Genomic DNA, 21,164 nt, shown 5'->3' on the forward strand with positions numbered 1-21,164 from the left:
GAGCTCTTTGGAGAGCTGCGTCGGTTGCAAAAGCAGCTGGCACAGCTCTTCAGAGCTGCCCAGACTCCCATGCTTGGCTCTCAGGGAGTTCTTCCTCAGGTATTGCCTGGCTGGAGAGGTGTCCCAGGAGATTGCCAGTGCTGCAGGCGAACTCCTGGGCCACCTCTTCTCTGGATCAGCCACCTGTCCTCTGGATTAGCCGTCTGGTCCTCTCTTTAGCCAGAGCTAACAGAGGACAGGCAACTGCTCCAAAGGAGAGGTTTTTAAACTGTTTGTTTTTAAACTGTTTGTGTTGTTGTACATCGCCCAGAGTGGCCGGGTGACCGGCCAGATGGGCGATTAAGAAATTTAACAAACAAATAAAAAGGGTCCCAGGTCACTGCCCACACAGTGATCTCCCTGGACACCTCTTCAGTCAGTGCCTGGCTCTGAGGAAGGGCCTTCTCAGAGCCAGGCATTTCAGAAGAGTGACTCTCTTTTGCTGTCGCAGCTCTCTGAGCCCACCTTCACTCTACTCAGGTTGGGCAGGGCTCACAGCTGCGGTGCCTGGGGGGCTCATGGCTGCTGTGATGGCTGTGGCTGCAGCTCGGGGGGTTTGTGGTGGCGGCCGGAGAGGGTTCATGGCAGCAGCTTTTCTCCTGCTTCAGGCAGTGTGAGAGCTTGTGCCACCGCTAGATTCATGGTAGTTAGTTCCAGTGCTGCAGTGGTAAAGTTTGAAGTGCAGGCACTCATCATAATGGTTCCCATAGCCATGCCCTCAAGGAGAGTCCAAAAATCCAGGCAGCTGTATTGGTCCATATCAACAAAGTAGTTCTAGCAGTTTGCCTCTCTCAGGGGCAGCTCTTTTGTCAAGCTAATGGGTCTTCATTGCACATTCAAGACCAAGCCAAGGGCAAGGTACTTAGCATGACAGCAGGGATGGCTGACAACAATATCCTGTTGCTGGGAAAATCCATTTCCCCCCAGCTGCTGTGAGACTTGCAGCTAAGCTCAGAGGGGACAGGGAAGCCTGAGGGGTGTGTGTGGCAGATGATGTTCTTGTCCCTGCTAATAAAAAGTCCACACACTTCAATCCTGAGAGCTCTGGCTCTACCCACTGGGTAGTTCCCAATTTCCTGCAGGGTTTTTGTAGACCTTTTTGGATTGACTGGACCCTGCTGGGAGCTTTGCTTTCTGCCAGGAAGCCACAAGTGTCTCATGGCTCTTTCCTGGGGCTTCTTCACACAGAGCTTTTATCCTGATATTGAGATTGGTTACTTATGGAAGTTTGCGGGTCCTTTAGATGACATTGTCAGCCTCCAGGGCATCTCCTGCACTAAATGACCTTTATTCCATTTTTTAAAAGATTGCAGATAATGACCTATCAAATTATAGTGCTTGAGTTTCGCTTGAGTTCCCTCTGAAAAGAGGAAAACCAGCAGTAAGAGGAGTGATTGTATAATGAAACATATGGAAGACTCAGATAAGGGGGGAAAGGAGGAGGAAAGGGGGGGGGGAAGGAAGCACGTGTAAAGGGAGTCCGTTATGATCCTGCATTTAAAACAGAAGCAGAAAGCCCCATTTTACATGTGGGATTTTAGGCTGATGTAGAGATGCTCCAAATTGGGAAAGGAGTACAAAAATTGGGAAAGGAGTATGACAAGGCTGCATATTGTCACCCTGCTTATTTAACTTATATGCAGAGTACATCATGAGAAACGCCGGGTTGGATGAATCACAGGTCGGAATTAAGATTGCCGGGAGAATTATCAACAACCTCAGATATGCAGATGATACCACCCTAATGGCAGAAAGTGAAGAGGATCTAAAGAGCCTCTTGTTGAGGGTGAAAGTGGAGAGTGCAAAAGCTCGTTTGAAACTCAACATTAAAAAAACTACGATCATGGCATCTGGACCCATCACTTCCTGGCATATAGAAGGGGAAGAAATGGAAGCAATGATAGATTTTATTTTCTTGGGCTCCAAGATCACCGCAGACAGTGACTGTAGCCATGAAATTAAAAGACGCTTGCTCCTTGGGAGGAAAGCTATGGCCAACCTAGACAGCATAGTAAGAAGCAGAGACATCACCTTGCCGACAAAGGTCCGTCTAATCAAAGCTATGGTTTTCCCAGTAGTAATGTATGGCTGTGAGAGCTGGACTATAAGGAAGGCTGAGTGCCGAAGAATCGATGCTTTCAAACTGTGGTTCTGGAGAAGACTCTTACGAGTCCCCTGGACTGCAAGGAGGTCAAATCAGTCAATCCTAAAGGAAATCAACCCTGACTGCTCATTGGAAGGACAGATACTGAAGCTGAAGCTCAAATATTTTGGCCACCTAATGTGAAGAGAAAACTCTCTGGAAAAGACCCTGATGCTGGGAAAGATTGAAGGCAAAAGGAGAAGGAGACGGCAGGGGATGAGATGGCTAGATAGCATCACCGATACAATGAATATGAACTTGAGCACACTCCGGGAGAGAGTGGAGGACAGGAAGGCCTGGCATGCTATGGTCCATGGGGTCACGAAGAGTGGGACACGACTGAACGACTGAACAACAACAACAGAGATGCTCCTGTTTTTTCTATGCAAACCTCTTAAACTATTGCCTGTGGCAGGCCATAGCAACACCACAGGGGTAAATGAGTCCTGCAAAGGTCTCCCTTTCCCAAATCCCTGAAATTGCTTTCTAGTACACCCAGAGGGATACATGCCATTTTCCTTGGCATGTCCACACCCAGAGTGTACTTGCTGAGGGTCTTGGGAATGTCAGGTTTAGAGAAAGTCCAGTGAACTATCAAACTGGTGAATGAACACAAAAATAAATAAAGGCAGTATGAAGAAGGGTTCACCTGGACTACGTAGGCTGAACACTGGTGAATGTTAGAGTCAACCAACTTCCCATAGAGTCAACCAACTTTCCATCTATCTGCCTTTAAGCCCTTTGAGGTCTTCCCATCCTGCTAAGACATCAAGGAGCCTAAAGAGAAAAATCAAAAAGAAAACATAAGTCAAGGTTAGTTCAGAGCTCTGTGTATCCATAACCAGCCCCAGTCAGGGATGCAAAACTTTGCTGAACTTAAGAGCCAACTTCTGAGACCTGAATATGCCAGTAAGAGGAGGAATTTTGCTCTGAATGGTGTATTCTGCTCCACCCCACTGTGTCTTACAGACAGTGCTTAACTGAGAGCTGAAGCTATTTTGAAAGCATACCTGGGACTTTTGCCATCAATGAGAGGTTGCAGGTTGCGATTCCTCAGTAGTGAGGTTCAGAGCAATGCCTCTTCCCTCTATTTCTGGTGTTCAGGCAATGAGTGCCATTGCTTACATTAAGGGGGAAATGGAATGGAGTGGCTGGAATCATGAATAGCAGCAGTGCTTTTGTTGCAGGTCCCACTTGTTGTTACTATGACCACAAAGCTGCTCTAAATATGCCCTGATTCATATTAAGCCCCATTTCCAAGGAGTAAACAGGGAACAGAGGAAATGGAAAAGGAAAAGGAAAGGATTGAATAAAAAGAGGAGAGAGGAAATGGGAAAAGGCTAAAAATGAGGAGGAGGAAGAAAATGTTGAGTTAAGAAAGAGAAGAAAAAAAGGAAGAGAAGGGGAAAGAGGGGTTTGGGTCTAAGAAGGATGTATACCCTCCCACCCACCCCCGGCGCAAGTTGCGAAGAAAGTAAAGAATGGAAAAGTGGGAAAGAAGAGGATGACAAGGGAGAGAATCATGGAGAAAAAGGATGCCAAGAAAAGGTATTAAAATGCTGAGAGGAGGACTGAATAAAAGAGAAAGGGTAAAAAATAAAAATAGAAAGAGCAGAGGAAGAAAAAGAAGAATCATAGAGAAGGGAGAATTTTGGGAACTAAGTACAAGGCTTGTTTATCTGGCTGTTTTCTCCTCTACTCCCCTCCCCAAAATTACTTTTCGAACTCCCACTGTTCTCATTATTTCCTTAAAAAAAAGATAATGGGATTAGAGATTTACCGTGCAATCCTATGCTTATCTACTCAGAAGTGCATCTCACTGAGTTCAGTGGGGCATACTCCCAGGAAGCTGGATATACAATTGCGCTTCCCTGCTAGTAAGCCCCATTGAAACCAATGAGATATACCTAAACTCTCTTACTAGGGAGTAAATGCTGTTGAAGTAAGTGGGACTTGCTGCTGATGAGTACACATGCTTTGGATTACACTGTAAGTGTATGAGGAAGAAGTCATGGGAAATAATTCTCCACATCCAAAAGAAATATTAGAAGAGGTGGAGACCAGCTCCTATAGACAGCAGCTCATATGGGGAAAGGAGAAATAGACTTCCTGCCCTTTTCAGTAGACTAGATGCTGGTCACTAAGCCCAAGTTTTAGGCAGCCAGTGGCTACTAGGCACGCAGCTTAGACTTCTGCATTTGTTCAACCAATTCTACTATATGACAATCTATGGGGTTGCATTCAGAAGCGAATTCACCCCCACCCCCTTTATTTCAAAAGTCGTGTTTATCTTATTTAAAAATGTATGAATCACCTTTCAAGGTAATCTACAAAAAGGTATACAAACAACAAAAAATATTCAAGCTGTGATATTAAACAATCATACTATATATCAACAATATTATGAAGTTAACAGAAATGAGTCCTTAAACTAGAAATCATTAAGGAAGAGATGGAAGACAGAAAATATTTCTAGCAATACTTCGTAAATTCATGGAGCTCTTGAATTGTTTGATGTGACTGGCCCTTGTGGTCTGAAACATGTTTGTAGCACAATTATCAACTGAAGGAAAAACACAGAACTTGGGGACAAGATACTGGAACAGAAAGACCATTGGGTAGTGATAGCAGCAGCTTTTACTACTACTACTACTACTACGACGACGTAGTATTACAGCTATGCTATGCTATATTCACTCGCTTTTTATGGAGCATCCACATGATGTCATTTGTTAGCCTGTCACATTCTAGCGTTCCCCATGTCATCCTCCTGTGGTTACCCCACTTTTTTGGTGCTTCCAGACAGAGGGCTCCTCTAGTTCACAATCAAAAGGCATTGTGCAGCAATTCTGTCTTTTCCTCTTTAACAGGTTTGTTTTGGGGGGTGGGGTGGGGGTGGTAGTAAGAAAAAAAGATGGAAGAAGCAATGGGAAAAACAGGAGGGCTACAAATTGAAGGTGACAATGTCTGGCAGTGTGATTGCACAATAAAAAACCTTTGTCTGTAAGTACCTTTACAGACCTGCTTTGTGCTCCTCGCCCCCCCCCCCCCGATAAAATGCAACTGTAGCACCAGTGACCAGTGTGGACAGGCAAAATGTTACTAAAATTTTTCAAGCTACTTTGTGTTTAAATCAAACACTTCCTCTTTGCAAGTTCAGCCTATTTGATTGCTTCCTGTTGATCCTAGTTGGGGGATTACTGATTAATAATCCCCACTCCTGAACAGCCCAGATGTCAGCAGGAAGGAGAGATTTCAATTACTGATTTCCTCTTACTTATTTTTTCTTCTCTTAAAACTGTGCTACAAAATGGGCTGAACCAGCACTTCCACTTAGCAACCAGAAAAGACCTTTGCAGAATGGAATTTACTTGTGAGTAGACAATACAGGAGGATCTCAGCCATGGGAAAGGCCATTTCACATCATACACTGCTAGGTTATCCAGCAGCATGGAACCTCCATTTCGGTACAACTTCTGGCTAACTGCAGAAAATGCCTAAGGTTTCACACAAGGGCCCTGGTGTGGAGGAACCCAAGACCAGTCTTCAGAATCTGCATACTGACTGATGCAGTGATGAACATGCATGGTGTGGTTGGAAAAGTGGATGATCTGACCCCTCCACCTCTACTTGCAATTGTTCCCCAAGTGTAGCTCTCTGTGGCTGTGAGGGCTCCCAACAGGAATGGCGGGGGAAGGACTAGGAGGAGGCCAGAAATCTCCTGTGCACATGGCAGCTGGGGCTGGATCATCCCCTGGACAGGTAAGCACAGGCAGTGATGTACAGTCAAGAACAATACTTACAAGGTCTTCCCACTTCTAGTTGGTCCAAAGATGGCATTCATCCTAGGTTTCATAATGCCACTGGGGAAGAAAGAAAGAATGTGGGTTAGCAGCTCCTAAATCAGCTGTTTTGAAAATGCGTGAATTTTTTTTTAAGTTACAGGTTTTTTTTAAAACCCCATGACAAAGAAAGATAAACATCTCTGAAAGAGCTCCTTCCTCTGTCAGCAGCAGTGTAATGAGTATTATTATATTGGTGTAGCAGTTACATTTTTGCTGCCACACCAGTGTGGCCAGCCTAAACCTGCAGAGGTACAATTTGAACCAGGGGGGCATCTTGGTTCATAACTCAGTCTTTCTAGCCCAGGGGTGTTGAACTGGTTTCAGCCCAAGGGCCAAATTCAATTTTGGAGAAGCTCTCGGGGGCCACGTTCCAGTGGTGGGCAGAGCCAGAGGTGAAAAGGGGCAGGATCAAAGGCAAAAGGGGCAAAACAATTCCAGCATATTGTAGCTGAAAGCTCTTACTGTCAGTAATGAAGCCCTAGGAGGGGCATTCCAACCTTTTAGAATGGGGAAAAACCTGCACAAAAGCCAGGAAACACCAAATGATCAGCATTCAGGGGAAAGGGAGTGGGGCCAGGGGAAGGAGGCATCGCCATCTGGGGAACCCTAGTAGGATGGATGGATTGGGACCCGACTGGGCTGAATTTGGCTCATGGGCCTGAGATCTGACATCCCTGCTTTAGCCACCATGCTACACTACCTCTATTCAGTGGGTTGGATCCAGACTTGTTTGCCCTTAAGTCCTGTTGATTTCAGTGGGAACTTAAATGCAGCTAGCTTAGTCTGGATTCAAGTTGATAAATTTGCATACAAATGCTATTGTAGTTTTGAGATGATAATTGATTTACCTGGCATCCCTGAGAACTTCCTTCTCTTCCTTTGAAAGGAAATGTCCAGGGTATGCTGACGGAGTAATGAACGTTCTGGAAAGCCAGGACTGTGAATGTTTAGCTGGGTAACAGCATCCTGAGCATGTGTAAGCTCCATTTCAAGCAGCCGTGTCACTTCAGACTGCTTGGAGGACACGAAAAGGCTTCCCCCTTAATTTGCCACCTACAGTCAGGGCCAGAAATAGTGGAACAAAGATAACTGTTTTGGCAGTTGGCCTCTGTACACCACCACATTGAAGATGAAAGGAAATACACCCTGATGGGTGCAAAGTCAGGACTTTCAGCTGTAATTCAAGGGGTTTGACAAAAGTGGGGCACTAACCATTCAGGAAGTACAGCCAGTGACATACCCCCCCCATCCTTGGTGGCTCATAATTAATGGAACGAATGGCTGACAAGCAGCTGCATGGCCAGGTGTGGCCTGTTTCCTGGGTACCCCATGACCAATCAAGCAGAGAAAAGGCCTGGAGATGGTTCTGAGTGTTACATTTGCATTTCGTGGCTGTTCACTGGAACTCCCAACATGAAGTCCAAAGAGGTGTCCATGCGAGTAAAGAAGGCCATCATTAGGCTGAGGAAACAAAATAAACCCATCAGAGAGACAGCAAAAGCAACGGGAGTGGCCAGCACAACAGTTTGGAACATCCTGAAAAAGAAGGAATTAACTGGCAAGCTCAGCAACAGCAAAAGGCCTGGAAGACCACAGAAGACAACTCAAGTGGATGACCGCAGAATTCTGCTCATGGTGAAGAGGAGCCCTTTCACAACATCTAGCCAGGTCAAGAACGCTCTTGTGGAGGTAGGCATGTCATTGTCAACATCTACAGTCAAGAGACAGCTTTATGAATGTAAATACAGACGCTTCACAACAAGGTGCAAGCCACTGGTAATGCTCAAGAACAGACAGGCCAGATAAGCCTTTGCCAGCAAACACCTAAAAAAGCCTGCCCAGTTCTGGAGTAAGATTCTTTAGACCGATGAAACCAAGATTAACTTGTACCAGAATGATGGGAAGAGAAAAGTCTGGAGAAGGAAAGGAACAGCTCATGATCCAAAGCATACCACATCATCTGTCAAACATGGTGGAGGCAGTGTTATGGCATGGGCATGTATGGCTGCCAGTGGAACCAGGTCACTGGTGTTTATTGATGACCTGATTGCTGATAAAAGCAGCAGGATGAATTCTGAAGTGTATAGGGCTATACTTTCTGCTCAGATTCAGCTGAATGTTGCCAAACTGATAGGACGCCGCTTCGTATTGCAGATGGATAATGACCCAAAACATACAGCAAAAGCTACCCAAGAGTTTCTCCAGGCAAAGAAGTGGGATGTTCTTCAATGGCCAAGTCAGTCACCTGATCTCCACCCAATAGAGCATGCTTTTCACTTACTGAAGACAAGACTGAAGGCAGAAAGACCCACAAACAAGTAGCAGCTGAAGGCAGCTGCAGTAAAGGCCTGGCAAAGCATCTTGAGGGAGGAAACTCAGCACTGGGTCATGTCCATGGGTTCCAGACTTTAGGGATGTACGAAAGGTACTTACCTGTCACGAATTATGTTTATGGTTGGGGGGGAGGCGTTCTGTCCCTCCCTCCGGAATCCTCGCCGGTGGGGAGGCGCTCCGTTCCTCCCCCCCCCCCGGAATCCTGGCTGGCTGGCTGTGCTCTGCAGCAATTCTGTGGAGCCGCTGGCCGGCTCCGCCAGCAGCTGGACATCCAGCCGCTGGCTAACAGGGACGCAAATGGCTGCAGCCGTAGCCGCCGCCGTTTGCGTCCCTGCAGTCAGCCATGATAGGCTATGTAAATATTTACATAGCCTATAACAGCTGACTTAAAAAACAAACGCGCGAATGCAAATGGCGGCGGCCATGGCCGCCGCCATTTGCGTTCCTTATTTTGGCACGTCTTAGTCTACGTAAACATTTACGTAGACTAAGACGGTGAAAATAAGGGAAATGCAAATAGCGTAGATGCTACGCTATTTGCATTCCCCTTATTTTCGCCGTCTTAGTCTACGTAAATGTTTACGTAGACTAAGATGTGTCAAAATAAGGAACGCAAATGGCGGCGGCCATGGCCGCTGCCATTTGCGTACGTGCGTTTTTGTTTTTTTAAAGTCAGCCGTGATAGGCTACGTAAACATTTACGTAGCCTATCACGTTTTTTTAAAAAACCTAGCCGTGATAGGCTACGTAAATCTTTACATAGCCTATCACGTGTTTTTTTTTTTAACTGCAAATGGCGGTGGCGGCAGCCGGTCGAAGACCGGCCGCCGCTGCCACCGCTGGATCTGCTGCCGCCAGGAAGATCCGCCTAAGGTAAGTCTCGTCCCGGGTGGGTGGCGGGGGTGTGTGGCAGGCTGTTCCACCACCGATTTCGGGGGGCCGAATGCGCTGGCATTCGGCCTCCCCGAGATCTGTGGCGGAACTTTTGTACATCCCTACCAGACTTCAGGCAGTCATTGACTGCAAAGGATTTTCATCCAGGTATTAAAGGCGATCCTTAAGTTTGAAATGATGTTGGTTTGTTCCATTGCTTGTGAGCCACCAACGATGGGTGTGTGTATGCCACTGGCTGTACTTCCTGAATGGTTAGTGCCCCCCTTCTGTCAAACCCCTTGAATTACAGCTGAAAGTCCTGACTTCGCTCCCATCTGGGTGTGTTTCCTTTCAACTTCAATGTGGTGGTGTGCAGAGGCCAACTGCCAAAACAGTTATCCTTGTTCCAATATTTCTGGCCCTGACTGTAAATGGATAACAAAAGGAAGAAAGAAAAAATTCTAAAACCCTTGACTTGATTTGCCTGTCACCAAGTCTGTTTTGCTCTGTCTCAGCTCACTCTCCTTTGCCATCTTAGAGCAGTCTGACTTTTACCTATTATACATGCTGGAGTGTCATAATTCAGGCAAAGTCCTGCTTGTCCTACCTGCTTGTGCAAGCAGAGTTTTATGAATGCTGATAAAAGACCTCAGTTGCTGTTGGCAAAGTGAAGGGCCAAGAAGCACATTCACAGAGAACATGCTATATCTGACGGGTGGGCCATGTAGCCCAGCATTCCACTTCCCGACAATGTACAGCTATAATCAAGGCATGATGGTAATACATGTTACCTATTGTTAGCCCCCGCATCACGTAATACCAAAAATCTGTATTTCTGAACACTTGTGGATTTCATGGCTGCTAGGCACCCACAAGGTAGGGTGGACTGGATTTTGTGAAATGCGTCCCCTGTGTGTTTCGTGAATTGTACAGTGTTATTCGTTCTGACATCTGTTCACAGAAGGATTCAGTTTTTTTGTTATGTGGAAAAATACGTGAATAATTCTGTAAGAGGGTTTGCAACGTTTTACGTAATTTATGTTAGTATGGAACATTTAGTGTATTGTCCCTCATTCCATTCAGTTTCCCCCGTGTATATTTACCAGTCTCAGCAAAACATGAGTATTTTCCTATGAATAAATTTGCGTAAATTTCAGGAAAGTTAAAAAAAAGAGAGAAAAGATCCAAAAGTCCACGGACTCTGCATGGCCTGAGGAGGCCAGTCCACAGCAGATTCTGCAGATCGGATTCTTAGAAATCCAAACTCATTTTAGTCCATCTCGAATTTCTTCAGCATCCCTACCCACAGGTACTTATACCTCCTGAAATGTAGATAGGACTAAACATATAGTGGAATGACACCAGAAACTGTGCCAAGTGGGAAAATTTGCTCTTCTATACGACACACTGATTTCTGGATTTTCTTTTGGTGCGAATAGCTTAGACTCTGCTCTGTTGATTGGAGCATTTTCCTTCCGGGGAGAGGGCACAAGGGCTGCAGGAGGAAGGTGCTGAGTGATTCAGTCCTGTTCACTTCTGAGACTTGCCCTGCTTTCATGTGAGTAGACATGCTGCTCATGCTTGCTTCTGAGTAAACATGCAGAGGCTTGGTACTTGGGCTGTGATTTCAAAGTGCTGCTGAGTGGTTCAGTGCTGCTTACTTCAGAGTAAACATGTTGATTATGCAAATACAGTTAATATGCACTTTTTGTTATGTAACGAACTGCTGTGTGGTAGACAGGGGAGTTTAACTTCCTCTTCCTCTCAGGGTCCTGATAAAAATCCTCTTTCAGATGCTGCTATGGTTGTTTGCATTTCAAGGGAAGCCTCAGTTGGTGCCCATGGGAGCTTCTGTTGAAATGCAAATGGGAGCTTCAGAGGAGTTTTTTTTCAGGACCTGGGGGCGGGGGGGGGGAGAATTAAACTCCCCCCCCCATGGCCACTATTTATGTCACATCTAGTATGGCCCTCAGAAAGACAGGGACAGGTAATCTCTTTTGAACCCAACACCTTGGCAAGCCCCCGCGGATATAACCTCCCTATGATGCTGCTAACTCGGTCACTTCTCATGGTGGTTCCTGCGCATCCAGAGAGCAGGCGGACATCATCTGTTGACTAGTAATAAATTATTTCTTCCACATTTTTCAGTTGAGGCAAACTATTACTTCAATTATTTTAACTTAATTAAAGATACTTGAACTGTCACTTGTAATGAGATACAGTATTCTTTACTTTAACCCTGGGGTCCACATGGCAGCCATTTTGTGAGAGCACCTACAACACTTTCTCAGAATTCAAAATGTGCTCACCAGTCCACAAAGGTTGGGGACCCGTGCTTTAACTCAATAACTGGGTTAAAGCTTGGTGGCTAAACACAATCCTTGCTAGTTCATTTATGTTTTTGTTAGATTTATATCCTACCTTTCCTCCAAAGCACCCAAGGCAGTGTGTATGGTCTTCCTCTGTCAATGGTTACTAGTCCTGATGGCTCTATGTTACCTCCAGAACCAGAGGCAGTGAGCCTATGTACACCAGTTGCTGGGGAACATGGGCAGGAGGGTGCTGTTGCACTCATGTCCTGCTTGTGGGTTTCCTGTGGGCAGCTGGTTGGCCATTGTGTGAACAGAATGCTGGACTAGATGGTCCCTTGGTCTGATCCAGCATGGATCTTCTTATGTTCATATGTTCTTCTCCATTTTATTCTCACAACAACCCTGTGAGGTAGGTTAGGCTGAGAATCAGTGACTGGTCCAAAGCCATCCAGTGTGCTTCATGGTCAAGTGGGGACTAGAACTCAGAACTCCCATGTTCCAGTCCAAGACTCTAACCACTACACCACAGTGAATCTCTTGTGGTGCAATCCTATGCATGTTTAGACAGAAAAAAGTGCAACTCCCCAGCATTCCCCAGCCAGCCACTTTGCAGGACTTTGTTTCTGTCTAAAGATGCATAGGATTGCACCTTAAGTAAATTTGTTTAGGATTGTAGCCCTAAAACACAGGCAGGCAGAAGGTAAATCTGGATCTTGTAGATCTCTGGGTGATTTACAGTAGATCAGCAAGACGTTCTTACTTCTGATTGCTTAAAAATGGTAACAAAAAATTACTCTCCCAGCTTACCCCATTATACTGCTGAAATGAAGAAAGCTTGGAGTAACCAGGGGTGGGTTTTTGTGTGGAACAACTGTGAACTCCATTCACTTTTGGTACACAGAACAAATTCCTGGGCTTAGTTCAATGCTAAGCGTCTGTCTTTTTGTACCAGGCTCCAGTTGGTGGGTTTTCAGGATTTTAGTAAAACAAAAAGTATTTATTTATTACATTTATAGCCTGCCTTTTTCCCTCTTTAAGGAACTCAAGGCAGTGTACATAATCCTCCTCCTCTCCATTTTATCCTCACAATAACAACCCTGTGAGGAAGGTTGAGCTGAGAGTCTCTGACTGGCCCAACGTCACCCAGTCAGCTTCCATGGCTGAGCGGGGCCTAGAACCTGGATCTCCCAGCTCCCAGTCCAACATTCTAGCCAGAACACAACACTGGCTAGATCCCACAAGCCTGTAAACTGTCCATCCGTGTCCTAAAGTACTGGAAGAAAACTAAAGAAATGTCATGATCATATTTGGACAGGAGGTGGCACTGCTTGTTCACACAGTTAACAAACCGAGGGAACCTCTGTTCCTTAATCACAGAACCAGGAGAGGGTGTTGATTGCACTCTGAATGAGACTTATTTCCTTAACGCTTTGTAACCTACCAGAGGCCTAGTGATATGAAAGTGAACAGTAGCCTGGGAGATGAGCATCTCACATATGAGCAGGACAGGGGTGGAGGATTTGTGGTCCTCCAGATGTTGTTGAACTACAACTCCCATCCTCCCTGACCACTGTCTGTTCTGGCTGGGGTTGATGGGAATTGGAATCAAACTACATCTGGAGAGTCATGGGGTCCCCACTCCCAGTTTAGGGAAATACATTTAAAATATATTTCTGAATTTCAAACACTCTGGTGAAGCGAGTGTTCTCCAGCCCAAATAAGTAACTGCTCCTTCATCCCCCCTGCCCGTTAGGGTTAACATAGAAGTGGAATTAAGGTGTTATAGCAGAAAAGCAGGCAGGTGGACTCCGGTGCAAGGAATCCCTTCAGATTGCCCCTCAGCACCTACCTTTTCAGCTCAAGCCCTTCATCTTTATTCCTAGGTGTAGCCAAATGTAAGCAGGGCCAGCCCTACCATTAAGGTAGAGGGAGGTGGCCCCTTGCAGTAGCTGATTTGGGGTGTCATGAAAGGACAGTAAATGGCCAATTACATATAACTGACCCGCAGGGAGAAGTGATGGCAGGATTTTCTGCCTCAGGCGCCAAAATAACTTGGCCAGCCTTGGGTGCTACACGCCTTGGGGGTGTGGGGAGAGAGACAGAGAGGGACACTATTTGCTGTTTTGCCTCAGGCAGCAAAAATGTATTGGCCAGGTCCTGAGCTCAAATACATGTAACTGCACTGGCTCATTTTCATTCTTGAATACCACCTTGCCCACCCTGGTGCCCTCCAGGTGTGATGGTCTCCTCTTCCCATCTGTGTTGCCTTCACTGGAAGCTTGGATGCCAGTGGGGTGTTGAATCCACTCTGGGTTTCAGCCAATACTCTAAAGGAGCACCTTGGATAGCTCCTTTGGAGTTCTGACTGAAACCTGGAGCATATTCACTGCCCAGCTTCCATCGGAGCCACCAGCCTCAGTGATTTCCTTCCATGCTCCACAGTTAGATTGTAAGCTACAGTGGACTGGGGTGGGGGGAGAGAAGAAAGAGCAAGCAGCGGGGTTATGTATTCATTCATTTATGTATGCTTATGAAACTCTAAAGTGATGTGCACACTAAAGGTGCTGTAGAAAGAACTTTTTTTTTTTAAAGGAAGAATAGAGTCCTGTGCACTTTGAGCAGTTGCATAGAAGAGGGAATTTTGCCAAGCACAGCTCGTCCCACAGGGAGTGAGAAAAGCTGCACCTGCTGAGGTCTTGTCCGCTACGCAACTATTAAAGGTAAAGGAGTTCTCCTCTCCACTGTTTCTGGTCATCCTAACAGTGGGTGTTTCCCCCTAAATATTCCGTACTATATAACAATGGAGACCTCCTTCTCCAAGTGTGAGTCTTTAGATAGCCAAAGTGTCACCATCTACACACAAGATGGAGATATCAGCAAGGTGGGGAATCCAAAACAATCCAAGGCCTGAGCAGCCACAGAATGCTGACTGACTGCTGTGAGAGAGAGAGAAAAAAATGAAAAATGGGGGAAGGGTGGAATAGAATATCTTGGAATACAGTTGACTGGCTGACATCCTGAACAGCAGCATTCTATATTGCAACATTTTGTTGCAGGCCCCTCTTGCGTCTTCTGCTATCCAACCCTCCCGGGAGAAGTGGAATTACTTCACACAAAAATGGCCACCATAGATTTTGAGCAGAGTCACCATCTTTGCTCCTCTTTTTCTCTGCTAACAGTACCTTTACATCAGTCAAATGACAGAAAGTCAAGAATTGGAGCCTCTCCACCAGTGGGGTGGGGTGGTAAGTGTCTCTTGTTGAATTTAAACCCTTGGCTTTACACATCCAAGAGACCTGGCCGCAGGCTGTTTTCCCAGGCTCATATTACTTCTATGCTTGAGGCAGAGACACCAGCGTTCCTCACAGTAATTGTACCATGTCCCTACTGCCTTGAGTTTCTTCATGGGTTCACATTTGTTTGGCTGCCAAATCAACCCAGAGCCAAACTCGAAACACGCCATTGGCAACCACGTCCATCGAAAAAGATAAGTTAACAGGGGCCTTGAATTTCATTGGAATCGTGGCTCACAGGGAGTGGAGGTTTACACTGGAGGTGTTGACCCAACCTAAAACTTCTCATTCCATGGGGGGGGGGAATTCTTCCAGCCCCTCTCCCCTGCAGGACACAGTTTTATCCCCCTCACCCCCCGGCTGCCAATTCCTGACTCTGTCACTCCAAAGAATTCAAAGTACACTTCTGGCAATCTCTTCTGAACATGCCGCGCTAACTTGACTGTAGGTGCAGAGAGCCTTGGGTGTCTTGTTGAGCCTCCGCTGCTACTTTCTCTTTGACGGCTTTTCTCATTAAGCCCACCAGTGCTACTTTTGGGGTGTGTGTGTTCTTTCTTGTTAAACCAGCATTAATTAGTTTCAGCTGCCACCCAGAGCTTGCTTCTTCAATTATCTTTTCCAGCTGCTTTCTCCAGGGGTTTAACCACTTCCTAACCAGGGGAAGATATACTTCATATGCCATGAACCACTGCTTCTTTTAAGAGCATCCAGGAAGGTCAAGAGCCCACCTTTGGTTAGTGGGGGGCAGGTGGTTGACACTGATCCTTTCCTCCCCCTAAATGCGGTATCAGAATGCCATAGTACTTTGGAGGACCTGACATTCCTGGCAGTCAGTGTCATAGAATTAACCTCTACAAAAGTGGTCCCCAAACCTTTCGGGCCAGTGAACACATTTGGAATTTTGAGAGGGTGTCATAGGTGCTCTCACAAAATGGCTGCCATGGGAGGGGGCAAGGCCCATTCACAAAATGGCTACCACAATGGGCATGGCCAGTCACAAAACACCCATTTCCCAGAAGGCAAACTCGCAAGGCTAAACAAAAACTAACTTGCCCAAGAATCTAAGGCAGAGATGGGTTCTGGAGGTATTTCTACATTAAGCAACCTCCCTCCTAACTCCCCCATCCTTTCTAGAGCTTCCTGCTTTTAGTTTCTTTGTGGGATTAGGAAGGGCTTTTTTACATGGCAGCCAGGTGGTTTGAACTGAGGGAGTGCCTCCCTCCCTCCCTGGCATGTGTGCAAAAGGTGGGTGGGGGGAGTCTTGTTTTCATAGCTTAACTTCTGTTGTACTGTTTTCTTGGAGCCCCAGGAAACCTCTGACTTACTTCTGAGTAGACATAAAATGTAAGATTGTGCTGTAAGCCTGCAACCCTCAGCACATTTACTCGGGAGTAAGCCCCATTGAACTTAATAGGGTGCTCCGAGACAACAGAGGACATTACTTCTGAGCTTGGTGGGTGGGGGATCAGATGTGTCTCCCTTGGTTGCAGGGAGACATTTTACCCTCTTCTCCCACCAACTGAGAAATTGAGGCAGGAGACGCAATCGGCAGGCGATTCTTGCCCTCGCTCCTGTCAAATCTCATCCTGACTGCACCCCGAACAACTGAAAACAAACGCCCACAGCAGGCAGACACGGCGGTTTCTCCCGCTATTGGAGAATTTCACGGGGAGGCCATGGTGCTCCTGTTCTGTGGCCTGGAAAAAATACCACATTTACTGCGTTTGGGGAAAACACGGGATTGGCTGGGGGAAATGGCGGGAGACGCCTCGGAGGGTAACGGTGTCATCTAAAGAGCCCACAAACTTCCAAGAGAGAGCTATCTCAATAGCAGGATAAAAGCTCCATGTGATGAACCTCTGAGTCTCAAAACACAAAGCCATTCTTTTGAACCCAGAGGCTTGTGCTCCCACATCTATTTCATGGAAGGCACACTTCAAAACAAAGCATTGGGCTGCAGCTACCCACCATTTTTATTTTCTAAGAATGCCTCTGGGCCCTTTATTCTTGGAAATAAAGATGGAGCAGTTCCAGAGGCTGGCACTTTGCTTTGCAGCATGCTAGGATCCTAGTTTTTTTTTTTTAAATTAAAAAACAAAGCTTTAAATATTTTAAAAAATCAAATGGGTCAGGGTGCCAAAGGAGGAATTCACACGCAGAGTGGTGCCCATGGGTGCCATGTTGTGGACCCCAGCTCTACAATTATCTTTCTCCAAGGAGAGGGTTGCCCAGTTTTAAAAGCTGTAGCTGTGCTTTTATCAGCTGTTGGTTTTGCAGAGGAAGCTGCTCTTAACAGGCCAGGTCAATTTTTCTGGTCAGCTGGCAACCTTACTGGCTTTTAAAAAAAAGTAAACAAAAGAATAAGCACAAGAATAGTAAGCTCCTGAAAAACAGAACCTTTGTCAACTCTGCTCCTTTTCTTCCAGGCTGGTCATGGGAGAGACTACAGCACAGTAGGAGAGTGCAGGCTTTTTTGCACATATAAGGCTCCGGGTGTGGACCGTCTCCCTCTGCATCTCCAGGAAAGGGATTCTGTGAGGAGAGCTGTGAGGGATGGCTTTGAGACCTGCAATCAAGTCATGGTCTTGCTCATCTACCAGCCTGACGCTGTACTGAGCTGTGCTCCCTATATCCCCTTCAATGAAGAGCTAAAAGTTTTGTGGGAACTGGGACCTGAGAGGATGCCTTTCAAGGCAGGGGCAACAGCTCAACTAATCTGGCCATTTCTTTATTTTTTACTTGTTGGATTTGATGAAGGTGAACTTGTTCAGTAGTCTGAAAGAACTGAAGTCAGTGGCAATGTAAGATGTCCTGTTGCCTTGGGCCTCCTGCTGCTGCCGCTGCCACCATCACCGCTGCTTCTCCCCCCCACCAACCCTTGGACAAGAGATTGGTCGGGCAGCCTCTCTGGAGAAGCACACAGGTCTGAATGCTGTCCTTTGAGGGGTCCTTCCTTGAAGCATGGCATTGTGAGGTGGCCCTGGAGACTGCCTCCAGAGAGGCTGCCTTCCCACCCATCCCTTGCTTTGGGAGAGTCTCCAAACTCACGATCAGGAGGGCAGCCTCTCCAGAGAGGCAGCTGACACCGCTCTCTGGAGAGGACACTTGTCTACCTGATCTCTTGTTCAGGGGACTCACCCAGAGAGAACAGGTGGGCAGGCAGGCAGGCAACCTCTCCAGAGAGCTCACCTGCCCGATCTTTCGCTCTGAGCCCTCTCCCAAAGTGAGAGAACCCTCTCTGGAGAACCTGCCTGCCTGATCTCCTGCTTTGTGAGAGGGCTCAGAGTGAGAGATCGGTGGAAGGTGGCTGCTCCCCCAAGGGCCTCTGCTTGCCACTCTCCTGCTGTGGCATTTGCCATGGTGGGTGACCGGGGCCAGTGTGGTGGTGAGGGCAGTGCCTGCAGGGGCCCTCCAGGCATGGATGTGTGATCCGCCACCTCTCCTGATCTTCCACCCTTCCCGATCTGCCACCTGAGCAGGGGATTCACCCTGCCTCATGGGAGGGCCGGCCCTGACTGAAGTTGTTTTGTGAATGGCTCAACACTCACAAACGCTGAGCATGTGTTGAAGCTGTCTTGAAAATGAGAGTTGAGCCATAGCTCAGCATACTAGGGGAGAGGACATGCTTTGTCTGCAGAAGGCCCCAGATTCAATCCTGGGCATCTTCAGTGAAAAAGAGAACATAGCAGATAGGGATGGCGGAGAATTTCTCCCCGAAACTTCGGGGGGCTGAGCGCCAATGTGTTCGGCCCCCCGAACAAGTTTCGGGGAGAAATTCTCCGCACCCCCCCGCACCCCCCCCGGGACGGGACTTACCTTCGCCGAATGTCCCTCCTGGCGGCGGGTCCGGCCAGCGGTTCAGCAGCTGTTCGTGCGGGGTGGGAGCGGCAGCCGGTCTTTCGACCGGCTGCCGCCGCCGCCATTCCAACAAAGGAAAAAAAAAAAAAACGCCTCTGTGATAGGCTACGTGAGGATTAACGTAGCCTATCACGGCTAGATTTGCAAAGTCAGCCGTGATAGGCTACGTAAATCGTCACGTAGCCTATCACAGGTGACTTTAAAAAAAAAAAGCGCTTACGGATAATGGCGGCCCCCATAGGGAGCCGCCATTCCCATTCCTTATTTGGTCGCTGTAGTCTACGTAAAGATTTACGTAGATTACAGCGACCAAATAAGGAACGCGAATGGCGGCTCCCTATGGGGGCCGCCATTAGCATACGCGCGTCTTCTTTTTTTTTTTTAAAGTCAGCCGTGATAGGCTACGTAACGATTAACGTAGCCTATCACGGCTGACTTTGCAGATCTAGCCGTGATAGGCTACGTTAATCGTCACGTAGCCTATCACGGGGGCGTTTTTTTTTTTTTTAAACTTTCGCGTTCGCGGCCAGGCGAGGCGGGAAGCCTCCTCCCCGGCCTGAATTTCGGCCGGGGCGAGGCGGGAAGCCTCCCCCCCGGCCTGAATTTTGGCCGGGGCGAGGCGGGAAGCCTCCCCCCCCGGTCTGAACTTCGCAGGGGGAGCAGCGAAGCGCCTCCCCCCCACCGCGAACAAGCTTCGGCGAAAGGTAAGGGACTTTTGTCCACCCCTAATAGCAGATGATGGAAAAGGCCTCTCTCTGCCTGAGACCCCGGCGAGCTGTTCCCAGCCAGATTACACCATATTGGGCTAGCTCAGTCTTCCCCAACCTGCCACCTTCCAGATATACCGGATTACACTGCCCATCATTCCCAACTGGCTAGTTGGGGATGATGGGTGTTATAGGCCAACACATCTGGAAGACGACAGGTTGTGGAAGGCCAGGCTAGATGGACAAATATTCTGACCTGGCGTAAGGCAGCTCCCTATATTCACCCATGTCTTAATCATGACTTAAGAACAATGGGTAAAATCCAATATAAGCCCTACTTAGAGTAGACCCATTGAAATTAACAGGACTTAAGTTAGTCATGACTAATTTAAATCCCATTCATTTCAATGGGTCTACTCTAAGTAGGGCTCATGGTGTATTTCATCCAATGATCCAGTTTTGTGCCCCCCCCCCCCCGTGTTAATGATAGTACATCATGGTCCAATTTTCAGGGTGGGGTGGGGATATCAATTTTCAGTCTCTAGACCTGCATCAAATCCTTTTTGTAAAGTCCACTGGAAGATCTGACTTGCATTGACTTCATTCAGCTCATTGAATATGGCGATGCTATGGCCAGAGTAGCTCAGTGCAACACAGGCAAGCTAAAGGAGCTGGGGAGCAAGAAGGCAAGATGCACAGTATTAAGGTGCCATGGAGAACAGTAAAATGTGTCTCTGTGTCCCAGTGTCCTCTACATTATTATGAATGTCCCCCTGAAATTAATAAGACTCCCCAAGACAAGATCACCAGGTCCTGGCTTCCATTTCAGCAGAATAGCTCTGGCGAGCCATTTCCATATCTCATTATGGTCATTTTACAGATTACACAACAGCAAACCCAGGTTTGCAACCACATATAGACCCAATCAAGAGCTGCGGTCTATCTCGGCTCCCTGACCATTGTACTTGCACAATACAGATGTTTGCAAACATCATTTTGTCAGATTACACTTTATCTTTTTAGGTGTGACATGTAAAACCTCTTAGGTGGCACTCCCCCTCAAAATGTAACTTCTGAATTGGTCCTTCCAATTCAAGTCATCTGAATCCTGTGGAGCCCCTGCTCTTCCTTTCCACCCCCCTCTGCCCCCAATCTAAAGCAACAGATGAGAACAGCAGGCCAGCATCCAGCCACAATTATTGTTGGGTGTTGACAAAAATCAATGAAAAGAACGAGGGAGAGTTGTCAAGAGGTCACTTTAGTGGCTCTTTCATTTTTTCTCTGAGAAGGAAGTTAGAAAAACAGGGCCCTCAAAGCGGTATTGAAAGAGGGGCAGGAACAGGATAATGTGCCCAGCCGAGGCAAGGAACCCGAGTGCGAACCACAGTGTCTTAATTATCTGTCAACAATTACTCCTTTCAGGGTGGAACATATGGTAGATGGTTTGCTTAAGAAAGAAAACAAAAATACTTTAGAAACTTAAATGATGTTGGAAAAATAGTAGAAATTGCTTTAAAGGGATTGTGTGTGCGAGTACGGGGGGTGGGGTGGCGGCATGCTCAGGATACACTCCCCACAGGAGTCGGCTGGGTTTGGTTTCCTTTGACAGCGTTGCATCTACCACACGAGAGGCCAAGATCCTCCCTCCCTCCCTCCCTCCCTCCCTCTCTCTCTCTCTCTCTCTCTCTGGGCAGTCCACTTTTGGGGGGAATGTTTCATGCTCACAGACAGAATCTTAGAAGTGATCATGAGAGCACCTC

This window comes from Heloderma suspectum, chromosome 3 (genome assembly GCF_057233095.1).
Source record: "Heloderma suspectum isolate Gila_16-S chromosome 3, 16-S_ref, whole genome shotgun sequence".
In the NCBI taxonomy this organism is placed as follows: domain Eukaryota; kingdom Metazoa; phylum Chordata; class Lepidosauria; order Squamata; family Helodermatidae; genus Heloderma; species Heloderma suspectum.